Consider the following 13,471-nt stretch of genomic DNA (forward strand, 5'->3'; position numbering starts at 1 on the left):
TCGCTAAGTGTGACCGCGATTGCTCTGTAAGGACCATAAACAACTGGTGGACCAGCCGCGATTTGTGGCAGGGCATTAACACGAGCTCGAAAGTGTATATCAACGACAGACTGTTTGGACAAATCAAGATGCTCCAGTGAAAAATAATAAATCGGATATAGTTTTGTAAAATCTAATTGTGATATTTGCAGCCCAGTATCGACGTTTTGATCACGTCCCATGAATGACATTAAACGATGATATGCACGCGCTACGTGATTTCGACCAAAATTTAACAATATATCTTCAGCTGGTTCTTGATGTCCATTTATCCGTAAGGAAACTTCATTAACTTCAAGTTTGTCAAATATCATATGTGAACGTTCTTGATTACTTATCCTAGCATTATCTTGTAGCGCAATAAAAATATGTCGTGGTGCAGATACACCTTGCTGTGATGCTATATGCCATGTAAATAAACCAAGAACAGAACTTTGAATAGCATCTGTGGTTACTGTTAACTATGATAACAATGATTTACCGCCTTGATCCATAAAAGAGAGTAATTTTTATTCCTCAGTAACTGATGGAGTCATTACTGGCATCCACAATGAAAGTTTCATTATATTTACTTTACCAACATCAGCAGCACCAGCACCTCGCCAGATTGCATCATCATCATCACCTTTTCTTACGAGCACAACTGTGTGTTTAGCTCCAAAGATGACCTTTCTAACATTTCTGCAAAATCCAAAGATGTGAGATAATGGAATTGCACATGAAAAATTTCTATTATCTCCTAACAATGCTGCTCGACGTGTTGCAAACCCTAGGTTGTAAGTTGCATTAACACTTTTTATAATTTCAAAATCAGCACCTGGTCTACCTTCACGATTTGGGTTGGCAGCTTCTGCCTGATTAGCAACTGCAGTATCCCGTGGTGTGAGTAACTTGATATATTGATTATGGTTGGCGTTGTCGGTGATATCTTTAGCGAACATCATTGTTGGACCAGCTGATCTTGTAAAGTCGTCAGAATATCTCGCTAGACCAATTATTGTTGTAGCAACATCAACATCCTTCTGAATTGATTCAATATTTTTTCCGTCAATCATATATGTGGCGCTATCAAACAACGCCATAATCCCGTTGTTGACAAAACAAACACGCAAATTGTCACCATATGGCGTATCATCCCCCTTTACAAGTTCACCTTCTACTTCAGTAAACGCCTCAGCAGGCAAGAAATATCTATTTGTATCCTGAACCTGTAATTCGATTCTTCTCCGCTGATTTAGTTGTCTTGCGTCATAGGAATAAAACTGATAATCACGTACCGATTCATACTTAAGGACAGGTGCCTCCATATCAAATGCTGTGTCTGATTCGCGCTTGAACATTTTATTATAATTACCATTTTTCCAAATGGTGATCTAAATTATTGTCGACGAAGACCGCTTCCTGCTATTAAATTTGCTGTTATATTTTTTCTGCTTCTTCAGATAATTCTGCTAATTTTTTATTTGCAGCCTGATTTATTATTTTACTTACATCTGCGGGCATCACCTCAGTACTTGGTAATTTTACCGGTTGTTGTTTTCGTCGCAATAATCGTGCTAGTCTTTCTTTGATTACCGAGAACGCCTTACCAGCAACATTGACAATTGCTCCAGTAGCTTTATCACGAACAATATCAATAGCTTTCATTGATAATTGTTTTGCAACGGGTGCTACTTGTGGAGCTATCCTTGTAAACAATCCCTGTACAACATCACCAAGTCCATCTCCGTAAGTAGCTCTGTAGATTGGTAATCGTGAGTTTACCGCTCTGACCTGCACGGGTTTACGATGATTATTATGTATGATCATCTTATTTTTATTTGTTATTTATCTAACAACTAGTCATCAACAAGTTCATCAATAAGTTTTCGGTAAACTCCGATATCCATAATACCGCCTTGAAATAATCGCCGACAAATATCAGCTGCTTCATTAATTATTTCTGGTGAATTATTTTCAGCTCGTTTTCCTCCCATGAGAACTTCTAACCGTGACACATCATTAATGATATTATCAGGACATAAACCAGATCCTGTTTTAGGTTCATCTTGAGGTGTTTTAAATACTGGTGGTTGCGTTACCGGAGAAAGTACTTCAGTGGTGACCGGATATATGTCAGGTGAGTCACTTCTTCGAAATCCATGTGGTGAATCTACCGGTGAATATGTCATTGCTGGCGCAGAAATTTTTTTACGTTGTAAAGGTGGAGGAAGCTGATACTGGGAGAATTCTTCTTGTTTTTGTTGTCTTATTCTCTCTCTATGAAGTATTTCTACTTTTTCACGAAGAACGTTGTATTCCAAATCATTATTTCTAGCCTGTTTTTTGTTTGCATATATGCGATATATCCATTTAATAAATTTTTCATTATTTGTTTTTTCATAAGGGGGGTTTAAAACACCAGATTTGTCAGATATATAATCTAATATTTTTTCGGGTAATTTTTCTTTTTCAGTATTTCTAATTTCTTCAACAACCCCTTTTTTGAAATTTGTAATTAATTTTATATTTTCTTTTATTGGCCAGGGTTCAGGTGTATGTTCTTTTTCTACGCCTGTGACTTCAGTATAATGTTTTCCAATATCTTTAAGTATTTCCTCACCAGCAGGTGGAGGCTGAGCCGCAGCTATATCAACTGGAAGATCTGGTAAAATCTTCTTTGTTTGTTTAGTTCTTTTGCTATTTTTTCGGTTTGTGCCGCAGTTTGTTCTAATACCGGAAAAATACCCTTTTTCCTCCTCTCATCTTCCTCCGCAATATCCCCCCCCCCCCCATATAGTTTTTTCAACAGCCGCTGAAACTTTCTTAGTAGCTGTAGTGACGGGTTTAAACAGTTTTTTAGTGTCCTCTTCATACTCAACTTGTGCTTCTTGCTGCCCTTGCAAGTTTTTTCTAAATGAGTCTCTGACAGGAAGAAATTTTTTAATTGCTTCTAATCGTTCTCGTGCTATTCTTGCAGTATGAGATTCCGGATGTACCATTATTTTAATATAACAATTTTTTAATTAATATAGCAGCAGAGAGGGCGCCTACCAACGTTGGTCGTCCGTGGAAATTAAACAAAAAGTAAATAAACACGTAGAGTACTTTATTTTTCAGCTACCTTTTCGAACTAAGGTTTTATTGATGGGGTTGGTTTCAACAGAAATAAAACATCTCAAGGAAACGTTTATTTGTAAAAATCTGGACCTTTCTGCGAGACGATTTTATTTTTTTCTTTGTTTATTTTATTTTTTTTTTTTGTCGGAATTCTTGGGTCTGTTCGCCCTCTCTGCTGCTCGCCATGCCAAGATGAACCGGTTCCAAAGGGGATAATCACGTCCAGTCACCACCTTCATCCGTCTCTAAAATGAAGAACGACTGCGACGGCAACAATTTTTCTTCGTGGTGGGTCTAAAAATAGCACTGATGTTCCATTTAATGATGGGACTGAATTATATATAAATCTACAGTTAATCTTTTCAGAGTATGAGTATAAGATGAATATGATATAATAGTTAATGACTTAATTTTATGTATTTGCCCATGAATTTAGCTTTTTATTTGCTTAAAATATGTTTCCAGGTAAAATGAATTCCTCGTCATCTCTGTTCTTGCGTTTCAACATAGATAATGCGACGAACAATCTAAGGGAGGTAAGCACATTTTTCTTGCAAGAATCAATGTTCTTCACAATGAAAAACAGACTTCCTATATCCGGAATAATCAAAGGCTTGTGGAAGTTCAGGTAAATAACATCTGTTGCTTCTAGATCATATACGTTGCTATTTGGTAAAATTAATGTTTTAAAATATTTATTTCAAATGTACACAGCTACTTTCATTTTGTTAAATTGCGAATTCTTGTAAAAGCTGAAAACTCAGTTGTATCCTTTTCGTGTTTCATGTTACACTGCTCTGTCATTTGCTACTTACATTGACTGTAAACATGGTACAGGCGTCAGTGCACTTTGATTATAAGATGATCATTCTTCTGCAGTGATTGATATGGACACGGAAGCTACCACTTATTAGGCATAATATGCATTAGAAATATATACGTATTAATCCCCACATGTAGCCACACCCATGTATTTTCTTTATATATATATATATATATATATATATATATATATATATATATATATACACTGTATATATATATATATATATATATATATATATATATATATATATATATATAATAGAAACACCGAAATAAACTCACAAACCGAAACACAACAAAATACACAATTATGTATGTATTAGTGTACACTCCAATATTATGATTTATAATTGTTTTATTTTTAAAAAATGATTAAAGCAAAGCGATTCTTATGCAGATATTTACTTTTACCAATTTCGAGCACAACTTATATAATGGCATAACCTGGTGATACATGATTTTACTCGTTTAGACAGGTATGGGAAATGGCAAATCAGTCAGAACTTAAAATATAAGAGTGAGATTATGATTGTGAGAAGCTAGAGTCTGTATCTCCATATTTTCATTGTGTAAAGAACTAGATGAGGTATGGATATGCCACATCCAGCGAAAGACATATTAGATCGAGGTATTTTTCTTGACATAAAAAGTTGAATAGTCAAGCTTTTGGATCAATTCCATGTGGCCTAAAAAAAATGTCCTCATTTTAAATGATGAGAAAAACCTTTAATAGGGGTAAATAATGAGAAAAGTTCTTTTTCAGATGACTATTTTGTATTTCTGCTGATGCATCCTTAAAATCATAATACTTTCTGTTGGACATATGGGATCTTAGCATGATTTTTGTTTAAATTGGGGAGTTTTCCTGATCTACAGTTGACAAGGGGCCATATCTACAAGAATGGGTCACATGGCCTAAGGAGATGGCCTCCTAAGAATTTGTTTTTAATTGTAAAATCTGTATTTGTACAAGTTAAAATAAATATATAATTCTGGCATATCTGTATTTTTACAAGTTAAAATAAATATATAATTCTGACATATCTATATTTGTACAAGTTAAATTAAATATATAATTCTGGCATATCTGTATTTGTACAAGTTAAAATAAATATATAATTCTGACATATCTATATTTGTACAAGTTAAAATAAATATATAATTCTGGCATATCTATATTTGTACAAGTTAAAATAAATATATAATTCTGGCATATCTATATTTATACACGTTAAAATAAATATGGCTAATACTTTTGGTACTTTCATGCTTTGTACAAAATGACTTTTATCCTTGATGTCCAGTAAAGTACAACCACTTGACTTCATTACATGCATTGGATAGAATAATTTAATATAATTCATATAAAAATAATTTAAATCAAATTTTTGTGATCTTTCATTATTATTCAGACACATGCAAATCATAATACACTCTTCTTCATGAGTAGCATGGTAAAAATAGGTGTATTTTTATGTATTCTGGTTTTTGAGCATATTTCAGTGTTTCTACTAACACTGCAAATAATTAAGAATGGACTGCATACTATAATGTACTTTCACATAACATATTCAGTTGACTTGTCATTTTGATTTGACCCAGGGTGTGGACTAGACTTGTTATTACCTAAATTAACAAAATCCAATGAAATGGTCAAGTTTACTAATGATTTGTATAGTACTAAAACATTCATAATTGACAGTGTGATAACAGATACTTGAAAATGTTTTAAATGATTATCTCGTTTCTGTCTAAATGCATTAATGTTTTCTGGACAAATAACTCTTCCACTTTGATTCATATCTTTTTCTGCCTTTTTTAAGTATTAGAGCCAATTATTTATTCATTATAATTTTTGTAGCATATTGATTAATAATTACATATAAATTGTCAATGATATATTTTTGTGTATCATTAGTTATATACATAGAAAGCATACTATTTTTGGCAATGAACAGTATGTAAAAAAAGGCAATTATAGGTTTAATGGTTCCAGATCATGGTATCATCATACATCGGATATAGATGTTTCATAAATTTAAAAAAATATGCAAGTGAGTCTATTTTTGAAAAGAAACATTTCTTATGAATGATATGCTAATTTCCCAGGAACAATATTCTTTGTATTTTTATTTGTACCTTTCTCTTTTATGTTACCAAACATTCACAACTTACAACAAATTACTTTCAAAATATGTTTATTGTTGTATACTGCAGAATAGATGCACCTGTTGTGTAACAGTAAAACAATGTCTTTATTTAAGACCCCCATAACCAATGTACCTTGCACAAGATGTGTGACAGTAAAACTGTTTTTATTTAAGATGTCCACATTGAATGTACCATACACCCAATGTGTAACAATAAAACAATGAAGGTGTCTTTATTTAAGACCCCCCACATCCAATGTACCTTGTTCTGTCTCAGTATGCTTTCAGGTGCATGTACTTTACATTAATCCCTAGTTGATATATTCCACTGAAGAAAATTTTTGTTATGAGGTTTAACACCATTTTTTAGCACAAGATTGCTATACATGAAGCTGTTGGCGAGCTTTCTCACATATCCACATTGGCCGAGCCTGAGACTCGAACCCACACAGACAGAGGTGAGATGGCAGTAATCAGTAACAGTGTGCACTTTAGACCACATGGCCACTTGGGGCCCCAACTTAAAACAAAAATACTCAAGGTTTTGGAAACTAAATATAAAATGTGTTATTGTCATTTTCCCCATGGAAATATAGATGTGTATTGGGAAGAATTGCAAGTACCAAGCACCTGCAAGGTCATGTATTGATCTATGTTGAATTTAATTATCCTAAGATATCTAGTGCATACATTTGTAAAATTAAGAACGTAAATTGTTTTCTTGAAATAATTCCTTGATATCTAAGTCCAAGCTTATATTTAAAGGCATATATTTAAGGAGGATAGGATTGACACTTTTAGGAGAGGTACAGTAATACCTCGAACATTCGCGAGGTTAGGTTCCAGAACCAGTCGCGGATCAGGAGGAATCGTGAATGTTTGGTACGAGTCACTAAAAGTGCTAATAAATGCATATTTCTAGGGTTTAAACCCTAAATATGACCCAAATCATGCTCCCAAAGCACTTTAATTTCATTTAAAAGTTAGCTTAATACATTACCCTTAAAAAGAGAAATAAATGGTTGACGTAAAGATAGAGTACAGTATCGCCTAATGGGTATTTGCTACACTAGTGCATTTACAGTACGGTACATGTATACTAATATTACCCCTATTCTAATTCATTGGCTGCCGTTTTCTTTTGCACTCACAATAAGGTAAAACCAAGTAACGAATGGGACTGTAAACTTAATGACTGACGTTTTCTTTGTCATTGTCAGGAAGGTAAACTAGGTAAACTTCATATGTCACAGAAGTCATATAATGAAAGTACAATTCAATAGAATAAAGAAAACATGTACGTAGAGGGTACCAATGAAAATTTTGCGAATCCAGAAACGCGAATGCATGAGGTATTACTGTATTTTAATAATCACTATTGTGCCAGTACAAAAAATCAGGTTGAACAAATATTAACTAAATTAATTAAAACATTCATGTGTATTTTAAAAAATAAATACTTTTGTGTAATAATGATTAATCTCTCATGACAGACTACAATTCGTTAAACTTAGGAGGGGTATGTGTAACAATTAATTGATTAGATATAACAGGTAGATTTTGGGATTTTGACTCATGGGGGGAGAGTTTTTTTCCTATGGGTTACACTTGTTGAAATCCTTTTGCGGAGAAAGTGTTCAGGTAAATTGTACATGCTTCAGCTGGTTGTCATTTGAATAATTCCAGTGAAAGTTTACATTAGAAACTGAAAGTTATTGTTGGATGAGACATATTTTCGTGTGTGTTATTTAAGATTTTAACATCATTTTTACTTCATTAACAGCTAAATTCAAAACTGAAACATCATTCAAAATGACGATCAACCTGTACTGCCAGTGTTTTGAACATGAGCTAAAACTGGGTATAGCCTACATTGGTTATAATAATGAATAATGATCTCTTAAGGAATATTTGATAGCATTTTAGCTTGAAAATGTGTGTCAGTCTGTAACTTAAGACACCCTTGATCTGTTCTCTGTACAAAATGACCTTTAAAAAAAACCCATAAAATGTATTAATGGATAAAGAAAGGTATATGACATTCAAGGTCCTGACTTTACTAAGCAAATGGATTACACTATTGGAAACTTATTCCAAATGTCAAAGACTTAATGTGGTTGAAGGATCATCTGTGGCAAGTATGAAGCCTGTAAAAAGTTACTGATTCAACTTATATTGTTTATATAGACAGCGAGTTATATTGGCCTTTCTGAGAGATATACAGATGTTCCCTGTTAGTGCAGCAGTATTCTGATATGAAGATATCACCAATTAATCAAATACAAATGTATAAATGAAGGAATAATGTAACACTTTTTATTTACATGTTTTCAGAAAGAGGTAAAATTGGAAGAGAAATACTGCTCCTTTTTTCTTACTTGGATAGAAAAAATGAGAAATTAACTTGGCAGCATCCACTGAAATTAATGTTTTGTGATTAAACTGTTTTCTCTTGCTCAGAGGATACTATATAAACATTTTGTGGATATAATGCAGGATTTTTTCCTCTTCTCTTTTTCCAGAAATTAATTAGAATGGTGAAGCTCAAAACTACTTCTTTAAAAACAAAGATATCATATACATAATTGTGCCTGAGGACTTTTATTCCCCATCTTCCATCTCACCTGTTGTCAGATCTGAATCACAATTTTAGCAATATGGAAAACTTACCATCCAGTCCAGCAATTTCCACCCAAGTCTTCTATTCAGTTCTTTGTGCTCCATGTATTCAGCACTTTCTTTTAAAGGCCACGCTATCAGAATTGGAATCATCATTGGTCACTCCAGTCTCTGATCTTTGTATTCAGGGCAACACGGAGTTAGCTGGGTTTTAATAGCTGCCATTACTTGTCCTATCACTGTTGCATAGCTAACTTATTTTTGTGCCGAAAACTCACAATCTATTTGATGTGAGTACAACATCCCACAGAGTGGACAAAGTAAGTATGACCTTTTGTACACCACTCTGTATGTTACATGGTCATACATCTATGCAGAATTTAGAAAATACATATTATTCTTTTTCTTGGATGCCGTACTATTTAGATATGTACCAAAACTATCAACAGAGAAATTATCCCTGTAGCAACTTACTGCAAATAAGTGGTCTTCTTCCGCAGTTTGTAATTAGTCTTGGTGTTACAGCTGTAATAGCACCGGTGGCCTAAGTGGTCAGCGCGTCCACCCTGGCTGGGTCATACCAAAGACTTATAAAAATGGAACTAACACTTGCCTTGTATGAGGACTAGTCAGCCTGGTGTCATGTGACTGGATGATGCCCAAGTTCTAGACATCACTATAAACTGCCACACTGCAGACATCATAGCAATATGAATGAATTTGTTTTAAAGCTACGTTAAAAATCTAAATCACACACACACACACACACACAGAGGTCTTTTCTGTTTTATAAGAAACTGTATCATGGCCTTTCCACATTAGAACTAAGTTTTTAAAGGGCTTCCTGGCTACCTTGTGTTCCATCTTTTATGGGGACACACATTCCTTATATATATTTTAAAAAAGCACCGTTGTAAGGGTACGACCATGTGCATGATGCACATTCCTTATATATATTTAAAACATACACTGTGGTAAGGGTATGACCATGTTTTTTTAAGGTAAATAACAATCGGCCATGTGTAATGTTGAGGACATCGTTTTCTCTGTCTTAAATTTCAAGCAGGTGTATCCTCAGTCCAAATCCCAAACTTCTGCTATACCAGCTCCTCTATGGCACCCAGGTCACCGTAGATTCAAGAGGAAGTTCTCTAACCCTCCTTTCTTTCTTACCACAGGAAAGGAATTGGGGAGTGACAGCCCTAGCAAATTATCCCATCTCCTGTCGTGCATCCCATTTTTGTATGTCCCAGTAGGTGCTTGCCTAGGCTTCTTCTCAGTTGCTTGGTCATATTTTCCCTCCACTTAAACACCTTGGAAAATGAAAGCAGTGTTTGTACATTACAATGGTTCACTGACAGAATATGGGGCCAATGTGTCATAGCCTCCTCAAACAGCTTGTCCGTCATAGCATATCTGCAATGTCACAGAGGCACATTTGCCCTTTCTCTTGTGTGGAGGTCTGGAACCTCTTTATCTGGCCAGCCTCCAAGAATTTCACAATCCAAGTTTGCCATATTCCAGGCAAGTTGAACGTACATGTATTTGCGGACAGCCAATCCAGAACAGACTGAACCATCCTCATAGGATGGTCACTTCATCAGTCAGTGACAGAGTCCCAGTTCACCCATTGGGGAAGACCCCAGGTGGACCTCTTTGTTACCCATCCCAACAACAAACTTCTCTTTTCCGTGTCTCCTGTCCTGGATTAGAGAGCATGGGCAGTAAATTCATTGAGCTTCCAGTGGGATCACCTATTTGCTTATGCCTACCCACCTTTCAGACTTTCCACTTCTCAGATCATCTTCATTACCCCACTGTGGTCCCAGCAATCATAGGTCAGCAATCTCCTAGACCTGTAGATTGAGTGACCACATCTCTACCTCAAAGGAGGGATCTATTGTCGCAACATTGGGGATCCCTCCTCCACAACAGCCCACACATTCTCCATCTTCGTGCATGGCTCATCTCAAGTGATCTCTCTGCCAGAACAAGTTTTCAGGCAAAGTTGTCAGTTGTTTCATTCTGGTCAGGAGAGTTTCTACATCCAAGGTCTATGATGCTAGGTGGAGAATATTCTGTGATTGGTGCAGCAGGAACATCTTGATCCTATCTGCCCCAGGGTAACTTCCGTTGCTGATTTTATTTTGTTCCTTTCTAAAACCAAAAATATTTCAGTATCTACTGTCAAGGGCTATATAGCTGCCATCTCCAACACACTTACATTTTCTTGGGGCACAGAATCAGTTCAGATTTTCATCTTGCAAATCTTATTAAGTACTTCAAGATCCAGAGACCTGTCTCCCACTCCCTTACACCCAGATGCAGTCTTGTGTTTTATGGTCATTAACCAAGCCCCATGTGAACTATTGCGTGAAGCTTATTTTGGAAAACTCACACTCAGATTGTATTCCTACTCACTCTTGCTTCCTCAAGACAAGAAGTGAGATTCATACCTTGTAAATTGACACTGGTTGTCTTTGGTTTACAGCAGGTTGCATCCTCCCATAAAGGAGGTTAAGTACGGCAACAGTAGGTTGCACCCTTCTCTTACGGTAATAGAGCACTGACAGTGGGTTGTGGCTTCCCATTAGGGAGGTTGATCACCGCAACAGTGGGTTCCTCTCTCCCATTAGGGAGGTTGATCACTGCAACAGTGGGTTCCTCCATCCCATTGGGGAGGTTAATCACCACAGCAGGGGGTTCCTCCCTCCCATTAGTGAGGTTGATCACTGCAACAGTGGGTTCCTCCCTCCCCTTAGGGAGGTTGATCACCACAACAGTGGGTTCCTCCCTCCCATTAGGGAGGTTGATCACTGCAACAGTGGGTTCCTCCCTCCCATTAGGGATGTGGATCACTGCAACAGCGGGTTCCTCCCACCCATTAGGGAGGTAGATCACTAACACATTTCATGTTTTTGTTTCTCTGGGGCCCATTGTTATGTGACAACATGCGGCTCACACATCAAACTTCTATCAATGGATCTCGTCCTCTATGGTGAACACAACTCAGGTTCCTGTTTTTTTTATCATTTTGAGGATAGCACCACTCTGCTCACTTAACTGACAAATTCATCTATGAAATATTGGTAGGATAAGTAATTGCTGTTACTAAAATGCAGCTTTTTGGGAATAAAACTAATTTTAATTATGTAATACTTACCTGCTGCTGTTGCTGAAATTGCCATCTTCCTACCCCACTCTGATGTCTTTGGTAATCGTAATCTGTGAAAAAGATGACAGGTAATATCTATCTTCTGCGACATATAATGTGGTGTTCATAATGACTTTTCTCCACTCTGTTGGAGGATGTATTCACATCAAACGGATGCTGAGGTTTTTTGCATGAAAATGGGTTAGCTGCACAATACTGGCAAGTAAGTATTGCATAATTGTAATTAGTTTTATCCTCCCAAAAACTAACTGTTGGGTAATTTTACATTTGTTTTATTGTGGTTTGCTTATATTTGAGAAGAATTTGCTTAAATTTATAAACTTAAAATATAAAATGTGGAAATGGCATATATGTACATATAAATTGTTGCAGGTTGATATGATAGCATAGCAGGACCTGGTAAGAACACTATTGTGTTGTACAGACTGCTGCAAATGGACAATCTTTACTTCCAAAAGAATTGCATTTGCATTTAAACCTCATCTTAATTGTGTTTCCTTTTAAACCTCATCTTAATTGTATTTGCATTTGACTCTCATCTTAATTGCAGTTCCTTTTAAACCTCATCTTAACTGTATTTCCTTTTAAACCTCATCTTAATTGTATTTGCATTTAAACCTCATCTTAATTGTATTTCCTTTTCAACCTCATCTTAATTGTATTTCCTTTTAAACCTCATCTTAATTGTATTTGCATTTGAACCTCATCTTAACTTTTAAACCTCATCTTAATTGTATTTCCTTTTAAACCTCATCTTAATTGTATTTCCTTTTCAACCTCATCTTAATTGTATTTCCTTTTCAACCTCATCTTAATTGTATTTCCTTTTAAACCTCATCTTAATTGTATTTGCATTTGAACCTCATCTTAACTTTTAAACCTCATCTTAATTGTATTTCCTTTTAAAACTCATCTTAATTGTATTTCCTTTTAAACATCATCTTAATTGTATTTGCATTTGAACCTCATCTTAATTGTATTTCATTTTAAACCTCATCTTAATTGTATTTCCTTTTAAACATCATCTTAATTGTATTTCCTTTTAAACATCATCTTAATTGTATTTGCATTTAGACCTCACCTTAATCACAAAGCCACAAGTTGAAAGGAGCCACTTGTGTTATGGTGCAGAAAGCTTATAACAGACAAGATCCAATTTTATACCATGTGACCAGTCTAAAGTTGCTTATGTTTAAATGTTGATGGTACTGGTCTAATTTATTAAGAATGTTATTTCAGTATGGGACTTACCTGCTGAAAAAATAATAATAAGGTTTAAAATAGTGCATACATTTTTTTTATGCAACAATAACTTTTCAGTTTCTGATGTAGACTTAAAAATGGAAATTTAATCAAAATATTAACCAGGTCAGTTCTCCAGAGTATGTTCACAACCTATAAAGGGTTTTCAGCAAGAATGAACAATAAAAAATCTCATAACAGGCACTTTAAAAGGATTCTTTTGTTATCAAATGACTCTAAAGGGATTCATTTGTTATCAAATGACTCTAAAGGGATTCATTTGTTATCATGGGACTTACTGTTTGATGCATTTAAAAAGATA

At 35.1% G+C, this 13,471-nt stretch overlaps 1 protein-coding gene across 3 annotated transcripts in view; it reads left to right on the plus strand.

Moving 5' to 3' along the window:
* Window positions 1-3,717: 3,717 nt before the first annotated feature.
* The window catches only part of LOC149790573 (uncharacterized), a 199,077-nt gene continuing 189,323 nt past the window's right edge, over window positions 3,718-13,471 (plus strand). Inside the window, exon 1 of one of the 3 annotated variants that reach the window (XM_089972651.1) lies at window positions 3,718-3,766. The gene's annotated coding sequence lies outside the window, so the exon portion shown is untranslated. The remainder of the gene's footprint in view (window positions 3,767-13,471) is intronic. The other 2 variants (XM_089972648.1, XM_089972650.1) reach the window with 2 other exon arrangements.

This window comes from Sinohyriopsis cumingii, chromosome 10 (assembly GCF_028554795.1).
Source record: "Sinohyriopsis cumingii isolate HCF-2022 chromosome 10, ASM2855479v2, whole genome shotgun sequence".
Classification (NCBI taxonomy): domain Eukaryota; kingdom Metazoa; phylum Mollusca; class Bivalvia; order Unionida; family Unionidae; genus Sinohyriopsis; species Sinohyriopsis cumingii.